We start from the raw sequence: 18,450 nt of genomic DNA on the forward strand, positions 1-18,450 counted from the left end.
AAATACGATAAAATTAAATTTATTCCGACATTAAAAAACATTTTTATGTTACATTTTTTGAGTTACGCTTTTTAGAATTTGTAAAAAAAAAAGGGGTTAAAAAATTAAAAAACAGAAAAAAAAAATATATATATACATTCTTAGTAAGATCTAGTAAATTCGGCAGGTCCTGGTGCAAATGTGTTAAGTTTTTTCACTCTTGTGTTTATGAGAAACATGAGCCTGATGTGTCCTAGCGATTTCTTCAATGTTTGGGCATACATTTGAAAGGCAAACTCTCATTTCCTCATCAGTCCATTGAAGAATTCCTCTCTTTTTACTCTTAATTGTGTTGAGTGCAGAAAACCCTCACCATACATATCATCTTAACTTTACACCAAACAAAGGATAGAAGAAACTTGCCTCCAGTCTTTCTGGGGAACATGGTGGGTAGTGTAAACAATCCAGCACCACAGCTTAACAGCCTTTTGCAACCTAATCAGGCAAGCGAGGTGGGGGGTTGGGCAGACTGTCAGCTTACAACCAATTTCCCACACCTCTGTCCCCCAAATATCTAAATTCCAAAAACCCTGTTGGTTTTTTGGTCCTCAACAGGCACATATTTCTCTGGAATACCATAGGGCACACCTGGAAATCTTCTAGGGTGCAGCAATGTGCCCTGGTGCACACTTTGAGAACCACTGATTTATGAGGTTTCTCATCAGTATAAATTCTTTTCTTTTCTTTTTTTTTAATGTATTTTTCTGAAGCTGGAAATGGGGATAGACAGTCAGACAGACTCCCGCATGCGCCCGACTGGGATCCACCCGACACACCCACCAGGGGGCGACGCTCTGCCCACCAGGGGGCGATGCTCTGCCCCTCAGGGGCATTGCTATGTCGTGAGCAGAGCCACTCTAGCGCCCGGGGCAGAGGCCAAGGAGCCATCCCCAGCGCCTGGACCATCTTTGCTCCAATAGAGCCTCGCTGCGGGAGGGGAAGAGAGAGACAGAGAGGAAGGAGAGGGGGAGGGGTGGAGAAGCAGATGGGCGCTTCTCCTGTGTGCCCTGGCCGGGAATCGAACCCCGGACTTCCACACGCCAGGCTGATGCTCTATCACTGAGCAAACTGGCCAGGGCAGTATAAATTCTTTGATGTAGACTCAGTGGTGAGGCACAAATACAGGCCTCATTTTTTTAACGTTCATAGCACCTTTCACTGATATGAATTATTTGATGAAGATTAAGGTGTGTGTCACTGCATGGCCTGTGGTGGCACTGACCTAAAATGCTGAGGTCATAGGTTTGAATCCCTGAGCTTGCCCGGGCAAGGCACATACAACAGGCAAGCAGCGAACAACTCAAGTGAAGCAACTATGAGTTGATATTTCTCTCTCTACCCCTCCTCTCTCTCTAAAATCAATAAATAAAATCCTTTTTAAAAGGCTGTGTGTCACCCTGCCTGAATGGCTCAGTGGATAAAGCATCATCCTGACACACTGAGGTCATGAGGTTGAATGGAACAACTAAGTGAAATGGTGAGTTGATGCTTCTCTCTCTCTCTCTCCTTTTCTCTGTCTCTCAAATCAATGGAAAAAAAATTTTTGGAAGAAAGAAGGTTAAGTCATGTGTCATATGCAAACCTTTACCACATTCTTACGTTCTTACATTTATGAGTTTTCTCACCAGTATGGATTCTCTGAGGTTGAAAAGGGTGCAAAGGACAGGTGAAGGCTTTTCCACATTCCTCACATTCATGTCATTTCTCAGCTGTATGAATTCTCTGATGGAAATTAAGTTGTGAGGCAGATGGAAAGGGCTTCTTCTCACACTCCTTACACTTAGTGTTTCTCACTAGTCTGACTCCTTTGATGTTCAATAAGTTGTGAGCTAGAAGGAAAGACTCCCCCACATTCCTTGCATTTATGAGGTTTCACACTAGTGTTAATGCTCTGAAGTATTTAGTAATTTCAGAGTCACAAATTAAGGCACATTTCGAGAGAGAGACAGGTATGGAGGGAGAAAGAGGAGAAGAATCAATTTAGTTGCTTCACTTTAGTTTTTTGTTTGTTTTTATTGATCGCTTCTGATATGTGCCTTGACTGGGGGACTCAAGCTGAGCCAGTGACCCCAGGCTCAAACCAGTAACCTTAAGTTCAAGCCAGCGGCCTTGGGGCACAAGCCAGTGACACTGGAATCATATCGATGATCCTGCACTCAAATTGGCAAACCCTCACTCAAGCCGTCAAGCTCATGCTTAGCTGGCGACCTAAGGGTTTCGAACCAGGGCCATCAAACATCTCAGATAAACACTCTATCCCAGGGGTCCCCAAACTTTTTACACAGGGGGCCAGTTCACTGTCCCTCAGACCGTTGGAGGGCTGGACTATAAAAAAACTATGAACAAATCCCTATGCACACTGCACATATCTTATTTTAAAGTAAAAAAACAAAACAGGAACAAATACAATATTTAAAATAAAGAACAAGTAAATTTAAATTAACAAACTGACCAGTATTTCAGTGGGAACTATGCTCCTCTCACTGACCACCAATGAAAGAGGTGCCCCTTCCGGAAGTGCGGCGGGGGCCGGATAAATGGCCTCAGGAGGCTGCATGCGGCCGTGGGCCATAGTTTGGGGACCCCTGCTCTATCCACTGTGCCACCACTGGTCAAGCCACATTTCTTATTTTTCATTAATTTTCTTGTTTTCATGAATTCTCTGATGCTTAATCAAGTCTGACCTATTATGAAAGGCTTTTCCACACTCTCCACACCTGGAGTCTTTTCCCTTATTTTGACTGCTTTCATGTTAAACATGGTGTGCGTGGTACCTGAAGGCTTCCTTCCATCCCCTGCATTCGCATTATTTCACTCCGAGATGAATTATTGAGGGGCTCTGTGAACTTGGCACTGAGTAGAAGTGTGCCTTTCTTCAGCGGTTATTACAGCTGGTCTGACACGTCCATCCTGTTGTCTCTCTAAGGAGCACTTGATTTCACTATTAACTCTGACCCAGTGCACTCAATATGAGAGCTTACAGGTCTTTTTGTCATCTCCTGTTGCAATGATTTAATTTTGTAACCGTCCTTATTTAGAGATAAATTCTTGATTTCTCTTCTGGACTCCCAGTCTGGGTACCATTCTTTTGTCTCCTTCCTTTTAACAATCCAGGGCTCCTCGCCCTGCTGCAATAAGGAGATCATATCTGGTTTAGAATCAGTAAGTCCCAGTGAGGCCAGGTTGTTGTAATTCTCCATCATTATGTCTCAGTACAAATCCTTCTGAGCAGAGGAAAAGCATTCCCATGCTTTTTGAGAGAAGTAAATGGCCATATCTTTGAACTTCAAGCCCTGGGTTTTCTTATTTCCCAAGGACGGCGAAGCCTACTCACAGAGAGGAAGACAGTAATAACCAGTCTAGCTCTGCCATGGAACTGGTGGGTTGTATATTTCAAAGCATGGCAGGTGTCGGTGTGAGAAGCAGCAGGTCATAGTGAAGAGATCAGGGGACTAGTAGTTTGGGGCTCAGCTCTGCCATCAACTGCTGCATGACCTTGCTTGCCATCTCTACACTTTTATTACTTCAGGTGAAAAAGGAAGAGGTTGCATCGCTTCTCAGCCTTTTAGCTAAGATCAAGTGCAGGAAGAGGTTGGACTTGATAAAAAAATTTTAAAGTTAATTATCTGTGATTCTGCACATCATTATAGAAACAGCTTCACCTTTGGAAACATGGAAATAATGTCATGATAACTTCTGATTGATAGTTAATATTCTCTCCTATTAAGTAATCCACCCTTCAAAAATGTTAGAGTGGGAACCATGGGCCTTGACCTTTAAATGATATTCTCTTAGGAAGAGTAGCAACAGGAACTGCTCTGAACCTTAGTAACAATACATGAAGAAAGATATCTTAGAGTTATTTCCTAGGAACAGAAAATTACTCCCAGCTTAGAATTCATGAGCCCACAATTTCAGCAGGAAAAATGTACGTGTATCATTTCCTGCTCATTCCCAAGTTTTAACTTGAAGAGAGCAGCTATAAAGGTGAGAAGGACAGGGTGTATGTGTTGGGGGGGGGGGGGAAGGGTCTGTATGCAAATTCTGTTCCCAAAGTTAAAATTAAAAAGAGCTATTTCTCTGAGGCTCTGCTCTCAGGAAAATGCCGACCAGATAAAACCCAAGTTGACGTCATAGGAAATAAATCTTTGAACCTTGGATACGTTCACTGAGTATTTCACTCCTTTAGGAAAATTTAGATTTTGTGCATGGCCATAACTATTTTTTACCATCACTCTTGCAACTACTGTACAGAGGAATTCTGGTTTTTGTCTCTAGAAACTGCAGCCTCAGCCAATTAGAAGGATGCATATGAATCTCTGCATGGTGTGTGTACGTGTGCGTGTGCTCGTGCATGTGTATGAAGATGTGTAATGCTGCCCCACGCACCCCAGAGGATAGATGACTAATTGCAGTAAATCTAAAATTCTTTAAAGTTTTGAGAGAAAAGAGTGGGAGAAGAGCATCATATCTGAGAACACTATATCTCACACACTGAGCACACAGTGTTTAGTAACAAAGTCCAACACAAGAGGACTTGGAATAGAAATATATCCAAGATGGGATCCCTTTTGTAAGACTTTGGTGGGAAAATGCAAATTATTCTTTAAAAGGACTTTACTGAAATAAAATATATATATTTTTAAACGTTTACCCATATTGGTTCAATAATCTTCCTTACAGAAAAATTATCATTTGTAGAAATGTCAATTGCTCCTGCTTCCATAAAAAAGTTAATTAACATTTTCAATGTATTCACTTCCTTTTTGGTCTTATTCTAAATGATTATTAGAGTATTTGAAGCTGTTAGAAATATATATTTACTATTTATACTGTACACAAAAGATTCAAAATTCACACCAAAAGACTGTGATTTATTGTTCTTAAGGGGATGAATCATTCTGAAAATCTTAACATTTTATTGCTTTTTTTTTTCACAACAGAGATTGGACCACTTCTGCAAGATGCCTAAAATAAGCTTTAGCTCAGGCAGTTTAAGTAACTGGATCTAGTCTGGCTGAATAAGACTTCAGTATAAGGCTTCTCCAGAGCAGGATGTCAAACCCTAACTCCATGAAAACCCCAACATAACTTCTCTGAACTCATTTCTACGTGCCTATCACAACAAGCTTCCTTACAAATTTAACATTGCTCTTTACGTGGCTCTTTAAAAAACACAAGGTGATTCTAGTATCTCTTCTCCTAGGTAAGTATTAAATGGAAAATTTCAGAAATAAAAGCTTCATAAATTGCAAAAAAAAAAAAAAAGAAAGAAAGAAAGAAAGAAAGAAAGAAAGAAAGAAAGAAAGAAAGAAAGAAAGAAAGAAATGCTAGATGAGTGTGAACATACACGGGGACACAGCTTTCCAGTATTGGTGGTGCTGCTACATCACGTAGTCCAGCCACTGTCCTATGTTTCCTTAAATAATGGTTCAAAGACGTGCCTGCAGATGGCAAGATTCCACTTCCTGGCTAGTCAGTCTTTATGTCTGGACTCTGGTATTTACTATTACTAATGTGAAACTGTAGCCTTGGGAAAGTCAATATTTGTGGGTCACAGTCCACCTTAGCTTAAGCTTGTCACTGAGAAGGGAAAAGAAGACTCACATGAAGTTTGCCTCCAAAGAGCATCATGTATCTTATTGGGGGATTTCTTCACAGACTCTTGAGGACCTCAGAATTATGTTGTCAAATTTAAATAGTACAAAATTATTGGTGTTTTCACTTCAAAAAATATACACCTTTGCAAAATTCACTATGGTAGATAAATGTACCTCTTCATAAAAAGAGAATACATACATAGCAAAGCACTCAGATTATAAATTTAAACCTTTCTCCAAGCTTTCAGGTAACTTCTAATTTGGTGAGATTTGGTCATCTGGGTTGGGCACTCGGTCAACAAAATGAATTATTTTACACATAGCCAAGAAGATCAGTTCTCATCAGAGAAAGGAAAATCACATTCTCGACTACTTTTAGATGTGTGTTTTCAATAATTTTCAACTAAACTCATCAGCGGCTAGAATTAACCCCTGACAAGCCCCGTGTTGCACAAAGTACACAACAGCCTCTCTGAACAATGCGGAGGGAGGTACCTTTTCCACACCGACGTCCTCCAAACAGAGATGTAAACACTACTAACATTGCATCCAGCCAGATAGATAGTGCCCACCTCCACCACGAGCCCACAGAGGACTGGCAGGAGCAAGGGGGAACCAAGTGGGAGAACAATTGGGGACAGGCAAGGACAGAGGAAAGTGACAGGAGCCAGTGTGGGAGCACACCTGCCCACAACCCAAGAGGAGTTTCACTGTGTTTGTGCATTGCGAGCCTTCATCACGTCTTACTTTTCTATGCTTCTGCTGTCCCGCTGTTCTCTGGGTCCACACACTGACCCAGGCACACAGACTCAAAAGGTCTCTAGCAGATGTCCCTCCTCTCCCATCTCGGCACTCAATCCTATATGCTGCCAGTTACTCGGCCAGTTTCCCGGGCGAACCAGAGGTGCCAGAGTCCGTCCTTCTGGGAGTACCTCTCAGCCAGTAAGACATAGGGATTTGTAGATAAATTACTGAGGCGTGTTCTGCGCCGTTTCCCAGCTTGTCCCTGTGGGACTGAGCCCCAGCTGTCCACAGTGGTCACTTGCTGGATAGCATCCTTTCATTGGCAGCCTTCCCTTTCCTGTCTCACTTTTTTAGCAGTATTTTCTAGGACCACCTCCCAAAGAAACTATTTGCACATGAATCTTAGTCTCAGGGGTCTACTTTTGAGTGGGAATCGGAGGGCACACCACGACAGTTTCTATACTAGCACAGAGAAGTCAATGAAATTATGTTTAATCAAATTACAGAGACAGAAACATGAGAAGTATCACTGCAACCATTTTTAGAAACACAATCTACCACCCATACCTTGAGTGTCAGATTGCTTGGTTGTTTGTGAGTTATCCTGTATTCAGGATTGTGGTTCATTTCCTGAGTCTCAATCTTGGCTTCAATAACTAGTAGCTGTGCAACTAAGCTTGGGTAGCGGCCTCGAGTTTCTGTGCCTGTTTTCTCATCTGTGAACGACAGCTGCCTCATGGGGTTGACTAGCTGCCATTGTTGCAGCTGATGGTGCTGCTGTTGTTGTGATTATTTCTCTGTTAATTTTCTGAGTCTTTAGACAGCTTGTTAGGGCAGTGTTTTTCAACCACTGTCTGCAGACTGGTTCACCAGAAATCTTGTGCCAGTTCACAAAAGAGTTAACCACTCCGATGTTGTATGAAGATTATAGTCCCAATGATCTTAGTCAAATTCGCTTGTGCTCAGGATAATTTCTGCCTTAGTGGTCCTTGAAATAATTCTCCTATTTTCACCAGTCCCCAAATGTAAAGGGTTGAAAACCCCTGCTTTAGGGATGGTTTGGTCTTTCTTCATTGTGAACAAAAAGCTTTCCAGGGAAAGCTTGGAGCCTCCTCTGGGACCAAAGGGTTAAGGTGAGCTCCTTGAGAGTGATAACAACATCAATGAGGAAAAGTCCCCACCAGTAAGATAAGTCTTGGGGTCAGTGGGCAGATTCACAGAGTCCAGCTGCCCCTCCCTTGCCATTCTTGGAGGAGTGTGTGTTGGCTTGATTATAGAATAAAGTGGTTTTCTTATGGAAGATGAGAGAAACTACTCCATTATGAGTTTCATGTGTTTTCTGTGCCTTGAAAGACAAAGTACTTTTTCTATGCAATCTTGAGAATAGGATTTTGAAAATTTCTGCTAAATCTTGATTACATCCTAATGGCCCACAGGAGTGAATTATTCTCTTACAGAATTGTACCAGAGGAGTAAATCTCACAAAAAGAAACCCTGGCTCAATGTCTCCTTCTTTTTAACATTTATTTGACTGAATGCGGAGAAAGTCTTCTTCTATTCTGACTTCACAGCTGATTCAAAACCTCAGGGTCTAAAAAACATATCTCTTTGATTGATTCAACACATGCCCTAAGGAAGGAATTGTACCAGTAAACACCTGCCACAATATGGTGAGCCCAGTCTGAAAATCAATTGTGTAAAATGCAGGGTCAGATTATTGCAAGATTATTGAAAGATGAATAAAAACCAATGTTTTGGGGCATTCTTTAAGGTTTCAGAGGACACAAAAGCAAAGATAGTGAAATATATCAGTTTGCAACTGCTCGTGTAACTGGCAAAGTTCCCCAGTGACAATAAAGACAGTTATTTCTTAACTGGCCTCCCATTCCCTACCATCCATGGTAAGAACTTGAGTCTGTGCTTGTCTGATGACGAAGATGGGTGGGGCACAAGGGCCAAACGCCAATGGTGATAGATCCAAATTCACCTACTCAACTTGGCATTTTACTGTACTACTTTAAAATTCATGAGGTACAATTAGAGATCGTCCTATAAGTCTCTGCATTTCCCAACTGTTGGCTATAAGCCTATTTAGTGTGTCATAAAGTACAGACTCAGAAGTCATGCAATGTGGACATCTGCCTACTCTTTTTCCCAGTTCTGGCCTATTTAATGGGCACACAAGTTCCCTCCCACTTGTCTCCAAAAAAAGAAAAGCTCTGCTATCATCAGTAAGATGCACATCCCCTCAATACCAGGTCTCGGTAAAGGTATAACCCTAACTCTTCTCTCTCCACCATACTTCTTGAAAGAGCCTGCAATCCTGCAGCCCCCCCCCCCCCCGACTTCCCATTCACTCAGTGGATGCCAAGTTCTGGCTCCCCCCTCCATCCACCCATTCTTGTAGCAGCCAGCAGAGCCTTCTGCACTGCCAAATTTAAAGAATGTTCCCCAAGCCTTATCCTTCCAGACCACTCTGTGACCCATGGCCTCATCCATGAGTCTCTTCCTACACAGCTGTCATCCCCTGGTTTCAAGACAGGGTCCCTTCCTGGTCTCCACTTGCCTTGCTGGCCATTCTTTCACAACTAGTCACCACGTCCTGGAGAGTATTAAGATCATACTATCCTTAAGTTCACCTGGATATGACCCTCCAGCAATATTCCCACTGCCCTGAACAACCTTTTCTTCTGTTCATCCCTTAAATGTCAGCTATTGTCCAGGACTCTGCTCTCCATCCCTGTCCCCATATAGTCTATTATCCTTTATAAACAGGAATCACATCAAGTCAGTCCTCTGCGCAAAACCTCCCATTGCTCCCATGACCTGTCCCTTTCTCATTACCTCTCTAATTTCATGTCCTCCTACTCCTCTCTTTATTCACCACTCTGCGTCAGTAACACCGGCTTTTTCTCTTTGCTCAAATGTATCAGTCATGCTCCTGCTTAGGGCCTTTGCAGTGAGTGACTGTTTCTTCTGCATGAAATGCTCTTCCTTCAGATAGCTCTTGGACTAACTTTTTACCTCCATTCAAGGCTTTTCCCAAAGTCATGTTCTCTCTGCGTTAAAACTGTAATCTTCTCCTGCCATCCAAGAAGGTGCTCCCATTCCTCTTTCCTCGGTACCAGAAGAGCAGGAATCTTGTCTGTTTTGTTCCCTGATGTATCACTAGGGTCTAGAACAGAACCTCCCACACAGTAGAAGCTCAATGAATATTTCAATGAATGATGAATGAATGAAATCTCCCTATATGACCTCATATACTCCTATGACTTTATTAATTTTACGAGGAACTGACATCCATGTCTCCAGTTGAGGCCTCACTGCCAAGCCCCAGACCTATATGTACCCATCTAGTCACTGAGCATCACCACTTGGACAGCTCCCAGGCTTCTCAAACTCAAAACGTCCAAAATAGAATTATTTTCTTCCACCTCTTTCATCAAGCTTCTTCCTCCTGCTCCTATGTTCTCTATCCCAGTAAATGGTGTTGCCCCACTTAGTGGCAAGCCAGAAACCTGAGAGTTATCCTGGACTCCTTTCACTCACTCACTCACTCACTCACTCACTCACATCTGCTCCATCACCTACCCCACCTACTTCTCTCACCTCATTTCATACAATTCCTCTTCATTGTCCTGCCACCACTGACTTCCATGCTTTCATACCTGCTCTTCCATCTTACTATTTCTTCCCGCTCTCAACATTCCTTACTCAACCCCAGGTCCAACATTTATCCCAAGTGTCACCTTCTTTCTAGCATTCCTCCGATAATGCCCAGTGCATACAGATCCCCAGCACATTAATAATGCACTTACTGCCTGACCGGTGGTGGCACAGTGGATAGAGCATTGACCCGGGATGCTGAGGTCCCAGGTTCGAAACCCCAGGGTCGCCGGCTTGATGAAGACTTACCAGCTTGAGCACAGTGTTGCTGGCTTATATGTGGGATCATAGTCATGATCCCATGGTCGCTGGCTTGAGCCCAAGGTTTCTGGCTTGAGCAAGGGGTCACTGGCCTAACTGAAGCCCCCCCCCCAGGGCCAAGGCATGTATGAACAACTAAAGTGCAACAACTACGAAGCAATCAATGAACAACTAAAGTGCTACAACTACGAGTTGATGCTTCTCATCTCTCTCCCTTTCTTCCTCTCCTTCAAATAATCATAATCATAATCATAATAAGTAATAATTCACTTAACCTATCCACCTCCATCTCTAGACTCTGAGGTGCTAAGGACAGAAAATATATCTGTGGCCCTGGCTGGTTGGCTCAGCGGTAGAGTGTCGGCCTGGCGTGCGGGGGACCCGGGTTCGATTCCCGGCCAGGGCACATAGGGGAAGCACCCATCTGCTTCTCCACTCCTCCCCTTCTCCTTCCTCTCTGTCTCTCTCTTCCCCTCCCTCAGCCAAGGCTCCATTGGAGCAAAGATGGTCCGGGCGCTGGGGATGGCTCCTTGGCCTCTGCCCCAGGCACTAGAGTGGCTCTGGTCGCGGCAGAGTGATGCCCCGGAGGGGCAGAGCATCGCCGCTGGTGGGCGTGCCGGGTGGATCCCGGTCGGGCACATGCGGGAGTCTGTCTGACTGTCTCTCCCCATTTCCAGCTTCAGAAAAATACAAAAAAGAAAAAGAAAAAAAGAAAATATATCTGATTGCATCCTGGTGTCTAATACAGTGTCTGCCACATATGAGGTATTTAAAACATATTTGACAAACAAATGGATCTGAGTAAACCAAATAACATTCCTGAGTTAAGTATATGATTTTAGTTTATGATAAAATATATGTATTTATAATCATTATAAAAATAATTCCAATCTTTCACAGTGCCTGGTAAGTGTTCAGTATATATTTTGCTGAATGAATGAATGCAGAAGAAACAGCCTCGACAGTGGCAAGGAGATATGAAAAGAGCATGAGATCAGTCAATGTGGATCATGCTGGGGCCCGGGAGCTCACCTGTAGTGGTGGGAGTGTAGCGGGATGGCAGGATACGAGGCAAAAAGGAAGAATGGGCAGAGAGATAAAGAGCTTTGAGTTTGGGCTCTACTCTGCAGGAAGTGGGGAGCCCTTTGTAGCATTAAGTCAGCAGAGTGATTGATTAGATGTGTTTGGCTTAGAAAGATGGCTCTGTGAGAAGAGCGAAGGATGAACTGGCAGGAGTCAGGTGGGATAGTGTGGGTAAAGGAGAAGATTGGCCTTTGGAAGATCAAATGGAAGGCAACTTTTGTAGCTTAAGGATCTAAACCGTACACATCTAGCTTTCTAATGGTAGCTGACTTTCTCCCAAAGGCTGAATTATGAATGGACATGGCTCCCAGAGCCCCTACACTGTCATGTTTGACCAGCTCATATGGATAGCTTAGGTTAAGGATTGCCTTTGTCTTTTGATGTAACTTATGACCAGTTTGATGAGGTTGTCATGAGCTAAAACAAAAACAAAAACTTTGAGCACATATAACACCCACAGTTCCATTTAAGTTACAGATGTTCTTTTAAAAGTTCCAGAAATCAGAAATACAGCAAAGAATGCTGGATATTTGCCCATCATCTCTCTGATCCGGAAATCAAGAATTGCATAATGGGAAAATCCAGGGTCACTTTAGGCAACCACCTATATTTATAAGATCCAAGGACCCTTCTTCTTTCTCTACCTTTTTGCTTTAGTCTAAGTGAAAAGAAGTTTAATTTTTTGAGTGCTGGTCAAAGTTTGATACAGTTGTGAAAACTGATTTAAACATCAAAAGATCCAGGACTTAAGATAGAGTGTTTTGAGATCCCCCAAAACAGTATGTCAAGGGGGACTTGGCTTGTGTTAGGGCAGTGCTAGCAAGCTGACCAACTGAACTGACGTGATCATTGGTGCTGGCTGGTCCATGGGTCACAGGCTTTTGACTTCCAGAAACTCTTCTATCAGATTGGTATTTCCAATGAATCCATAAAACAAATGGGCATTGTTTGTATGTGAGTTTCCCTTTCCAAACTAGCTTTGGGTGAGCTGGCAATTGGCTAGAAACCCTATTCCCAGGAATCACAACTGCCTCTTTCAATAATAATCCTGGGATGAGGAAAGTATATTTGTGTTTTGAGGTTTATTCTTTAAAATTCTCATACTATATGAGACTATGAAAACATGAGTTACTTAATTTTAATCATTTCAGGTAAAAAACTAGTAAGAATTTGAGTTGTCCCAGTGTTTGCTATTTTTGTTAATTTGTTTCAATATTCCCCCAACCTCCTCGCACCACAGCCAATGGACCTATAGAGGAGTCACCATGCTGAAGCCACTCGACCTGGTGCTGCTCGGCCAAGTCTATGAACATTGTCTCGTGATTCAAAACACTCAATGATTAACATGAGAAAATGTCTTTATTATTTACACTCCACTGGGGGAGAAACCGAGGTTAATGGCCTGGCCACAATAGCAGTTGGTGATTGATGGTCTAGCTGAGACTCGAAGTTATGCCTCGGACTTAAGAGGAATCCCCCCATTCCATGGGAACCATCTCTATTTTGAACTTGTCATTTGCCAAGTTGACACGGTATGCTATAAAAGCCTACTCCGAGGCTAGACTGCTTGCCTTCGGATCCCAGTTCCACCACTTACATTTATCTTTTTCAGATTAAAAAAAAAAAATTAGGATGACAGCAAAATTTTAAAAACATACACTTTTGATTCTGCTGAAAAGGGGGAGTGCTCCCTGTGACTTCCCAGTCTTTGCAGCTCCTGTTCCACTTGTCTGAGATCCTCTTTTCTCTGCTTTTATACCTAGCTCTCTCTCAGATTTCAGTTTGGACTTAATTTCCTCCGGGAAGCTTCCTTGGCCTTTCAAGTAGGAATTAGAATCCCTTCTTTATGTTCCCATTGCAGCGTTTACCAATCCAGCAGTTACCACCCTGTCTCCTGTTCCAGCCTGTGTCCTTCCTGAGACTGCAGGCTGAGAGCCCAGCTTGGTTTTGGATCTCAAGCATCTAATAGTAGCACATAGTAGGTGCTTGAATATTTGGGAAACAAATAAATGGATGGGTTCATGAATGGGCATTCAGCGAGAAAAAGTAGGAAAAAGGAGTCCAGGATATTTTCCTAGGGATCCCGGCCCCCAGTGGCACCTGACCTCAATCATGGGACACAGTGCGTGGTATTCCTTCACCCGCAGGAGGAAGGAGTTCCCACAACCCCAAGACTCTAGAGCTCCCTTGCTAGCCCCTGCCTTCTGCAAGAAGACCCCGGAACACAGCCAAAGCGGCCAAGCAACAGCTGTTCCAATCTTCGGGTTAGAGCGCGCGCTGCGAGTCTGTCTGCTGGGCGCAAAGAAGGTGCGCGCTGCGAATGTCCAAATTTCTCCGCGGTCAATAGCCTCCCATGGTCTGGAGCTGAGGGTAGACGTTCCATGTCTGGGAGAAGCCGGCGGGGCAGGTACAGGCCCCGTAATCCCGCCAACTCCCACATCCACCACCTCCCGACCGACCGCTGCGCCCCCTTCCTGGGACGTGCACTGGGCCTGGGCCGCCAGGGCGGGGAAGGGTCGGGCTCGGGGCGGGGAGAAGCCTTTATATAGTCTCAAGGAGGGGCGTGGGAGTTGCCGCCAGCTGCCTGGACGCCGGGAGGCGAAAGGCTGCCCTCGCTGCCTTGCGTCCCTTCCACGGTTCCCGAGGTCCCCACAGTCTCCCTGCGTTCCGGGACATCTGCGCTGCGCTCGCGGTCGTGCGCTCTGTCCGCTCAGTGCGCGAAACGAGGAAACTGGTCCAGGGCTTGGGAAACGCAGGGCTGGGGTACGCGTGGAAGTTTTCCTTAGGTAAGTCCTGGAGCTGAAGTCCGCTGGCACCACAAACGCCAGGTTTGCAAGTAATCAGTAGACGCGGGAGAGGGACGGGCCAGATAGAGGGGACTGTGTGAGGACAGCGTTGAAGGAAAGGAATGAATTTCAGAAGCTCGAAATCGACTCCTGCACTTGCCCTCCCCAGGCTGTTAGCTGCCCTCACCCCATCCATTTTTCTTTTAGTTTTCTGTGTTCCCTCTGTTGGAGAACCTACAGCACACCCTGTCACTCTCTGGCCCTGGCGCCATGTCCCCCACCGCCCACTCCAGTGCCTGGAAAACTGAGAGCAGCCTTACCCAGCAGTGTGTCTCCAAGCCCGGCACAGGCACTGAGGTTTGACAGGCCCTCAGTGCTGTGCTGCGAACAGATGAATGAAGTTAACCAGCCTGGGTCTGGAGAAGTCATTCCCAAGCCTGTACGGACCCAGCATGTACTTTTTGCTCCTGCACCTCACCCAAATTTAGTCACAATGTTTGGGGTTTTATTGTTGTTCGGGAGTAGGGGAGAAGACAGGAAAAATGCGTCCTTTTATGAATGTCCAGTAACATTCTGCAGTAAGTGGAACCCCAACTACCTGGCTCTGGTATCAATTGTGCAAATAATTTTGATGAGGGGAGGAGACAGGCTGGAAGAGGGAGAAATAATGAAACTAGGAAGTGACTTCTTCTGTGTCCTTTTGTGATAAAGAGTTCTCATTTCTTTTCTTACAAGTCCACTCTTTGGGGATATTTAGAGATCATCTTTGCCTGGGGGGGCAGTTTAAATAGGGGGGGTTGGTGATTAATTAGAAATATCTGAGATATTGGTTAATATCATAAGGCTTGAGATAGAAAGGACCTTAGAAGTCTTTTGTCAAGAATTTCTATAGTTACAGAAGTAGCGGTCACATTGCTGTTTTAAAGACAGATCTATTTGATGTATTTTTTAATATAAAAATTTCAAGGATACCATTTTGAAGTTACACTGTTTGACTTAGTGTTTAGTGTCCTCATAGATGGCATCGCCTATATAAAAGTGCTGAGGTGTCTAAAGAAAGTGTATTAAAATACGCGTCCTTAAAAGGTGGGGGTTTTTTCTTACAAAAGGAGTTTTGACTTCCTCCCTGACTCTCATTTTATTCCAACATATTATAAGTGCAGAGGAGGACCTGAAAAGAAACAGTATCTTCCGCTCAAAAGGACATGCGAAGTCAAATTTTATGACATACTGAAAAACGTATGCTAAGCACTTATTGGAGAAGCATTACCTTAGCTTTTTATTTTATTTTTTTTTTAAGATTTTATTTATTCATTATAGAGAGGGGGGAGAGAGAGAGAAGGGGGGAGGAGCAGAGAGCATCAACTCCCATATGTGCCTTGACCAGGCAAGCCCAGGGTTTTGAACCGGCAACCTCAGCGTTTCCAGGTTGACGCCCCATCCACTGCGCCACCACAGGTCAGGCACCTTAGCTTTTTTTTAAATAACAAAAACCTTTAATTATACTAAATCTTCTTGTGAGACAATTCTCAAAAAAGACATTGTCAAACATAATGTACTTGCCATTCCCACTTTTCCCATTCCCTTCAGATGGCCTGAATTTCAGAAATTTTAAAATAGTTGGAATGCTTATAAAGCAAAGATTTATGTATTCATTTGCATAGACAGTGTCGAGAGCAGCTAATTGAGTCACCAAATGAAGGTCAGGTTACAAGAATTGTGATAAAAGGTGTTGCGTTATTTATTCATCTATATGCACAGTATACTACATAGTCCCGCTAATATTTAAAATGATTGAAAGGAATCTTCCCTGTCAGTACATGTCCCCTACCTCTGGGATTTCTCAGAAGTATGCAATTGCTAGCTGCCTCGGCACACAGATTAAAATGATCCAGGCTGGAAAGGATGTCTTTGCAACTGAAGATCGCAGACTACCACAATCCCAAGAAATAAAGAGCCAAGACTAGCTTTTCTAGACTTCTACTTTTATGAGTATCATGAATATGTGATCAAATGTTGACAGAATCTTTTTTCTGCCTTCCTGACCTGTCTGTTGTTGTCACTGTCATTTAAGATAAGAAGTGGTTTAACTTTGTTCTGGAACCTTAACCCCTCGGAGCCTTTTCTCATCAGTCATGTAGAGCAGTAATACCCATGCACCTCACAGGGATATGTGAGAAAGAATCAAAAGATCCCTATAAAATGCCAGACAGAAGTGCTCGATAAATGAGGGTAAGGATGGTGATGCTGGTAAATTTTAAGCCTCAAGGCAAATAGAAGCGTTCCCAAAATTCAGTTAATGTTGAGCCTGATTTTTATTCTATGTTTTGACTTCACTGAGATACCCTGTTTCCATGGAGTATAACACATGATTAACAATAATGCATGGCTCGCCAACCATTGTAATCTCTCTGTTGCCCTGAAAGTGTTCCAGTTTGTAGAGCTCGTTTAAGGAAAGACATACCCCTCAGGCATGCTGCTGTCCTGGGAGCTGTGGCTATTCTGATTTTGCTACGTGTTTTTTCCATATTTTATGCTTTGCTGTTCAGTACAACTTTTCCCAGAGAAGTCAAAAGTGCACTCAGTGTTTTTTAGTTTCTTTGGATACTGGTTTTGTGATAACAAAAGTGTCTTTCTACTTTCAGCAAGAAGGTATTATATTTGATTTTCAGAATTTTAAAATAAGGCCCCCAAAGTAACATTAAATTCTTCAAGGAAATAGAGAGTTAAAAGCTTAAAAAAAGAGACTCCTCCCAAAAGGTCAAACGTTTTAAATGAAGAAATAATCATTAGAGAGGCTTGGTCTCACTCCCTCTTCTCATTCTTCACCCTCCTTCCAAACTTGTCTGCTCTTGGGGTGACCCCAAGGCCCTGGCAGGGAATTTGGAAGAGATTTCCTTGAATAAAAATAGATACTCTTTGGCTAACATATACCATGTGCACAAGAAAAGATCTTTAGTCTCTCATATCCCTCACACTTTCCATAGGACCTGGCACTTAGTAGGTACTCAATAAAAATTTGATAAATGAATGACTTAAGATTTCAAAAGTTTGGCCAAACTAGGCTTCTCATGTAAAACTGGAGCAGTTGCACTAAGAAAATCCACTAACATGCAAAGTCTCAGGATGACAAAGGAGGTCATATCACCTCTACAGTCTCAGCTTCTGACTTTCCCTTTTACTAAAGCGAGAAACAGCCAATCTGCTATTACTGAATCTATTCTTATTTATTTACGTTTGTTTGCTTGTTTGTTCTAGAGAGAGAGGGAAAGAGGGGGGAGAAATGGGAAGCATACCTTGTGGTAGTTGCTTCCTATATGTGTCTTGACCAGGCAAACCCAGGGTTTCGAACTGGCAACCTCAGTGTTCCAGGTCAATGCTTTATCCACTATGCTACCACAGGTCAGTTAATTATTTTTTAAATAAATAAATTTATTTATTTATCTATATATCTATCTATTTATTATTTTAGAGATAGAGAGCCCTCCCTGAATCTAAATCTTACCTAATGAGTTGTCTTGACTGAGATAACCTGAAAAGCTAATAGTTTTTATAGTTCCAAACAAAAAGTCCAAGGAAATTTACTGATTTAATTTTGCCACAAATAGAAAGTTTTCCCCCAAATGCTCTAACGATAGAGGGGATATGACTATAAACTTCAATATTTCCCTCAAGTCCCAAAGGTATATTAAATATATATTTAACCATTCTTTAACCATGTACAGTTAAGGATTGGGTATTGATTTGACTCTAAAGTGTTTCTGTCGTGCTCTAAGTACTGTATCCTAGACATCAGAGGGGAAAGATGTTGCCAGAGTTAATTGGCAAAGGCACTTGTGTTGGCTTGAAAAACCATAATCTAATCACTTAACAAGTCCTTTAAAAACAACTTGATTAATGTTTGGAAAGAAATTCTGACTGAAAATCTCCAGTACACGAGTCCAAATACAATAAAACTTTGAAGATCACGAGCAAGTTATAGTCATTTTTGGCAATCATTGTTTGGTGGACAGAAACCCCACAGTGCTAACTGGCACGAGTGCCATCCTTGGTACCCTGACCTCACCATAACCAGCATGCGTAGCTAACTCTGTGATCACATTGACTTCCACATTTCTCCAGGACAGCGAAAATCAATAATACTAAGAAGATGACTTTATACACTGTAACAGATTTTTCTAATGTCTCTCTGCTGGTTAGCAGGTGATGTCAGAGCCCCGCCTACATTCCCTCTGAATTCACTGTTTTGGTGCATGCTGGAAGTTTCTTAT

At 43.0% G+C, this 18,450-nt stretch overlaps 1 pseudogene; it reads right to left on the minus strand.

The window, feature by feature from the left end:
* Positions 1–1,623: 1,623 nt before the first annotated feature.
* Positions 1,624–7,121, minus strand: LOC136313993 (zinc finger protein 568-like; annotated as a pseudogene).
* Between the last annotated feature and the right edge of the window lie 11,329 nt (positions 7,122–18,450).

The sequence above is a fragment of the Saccopteryx bilineata genome, chromosome 10, assembly GCF_036850765.1.
Source record: "Saccopteryx bilineata isolate mSacBil1 chromosome 10, mSacBil1_pri_phased_curated, whole genome shotgun sequence".
Taxonomy (NCBI): Eukaryota; Metazoa; Chordata; class Mammalia; order Chiroptera; family Emballonuridae; genus Saccopteryx; species Saccopteryx bilineata.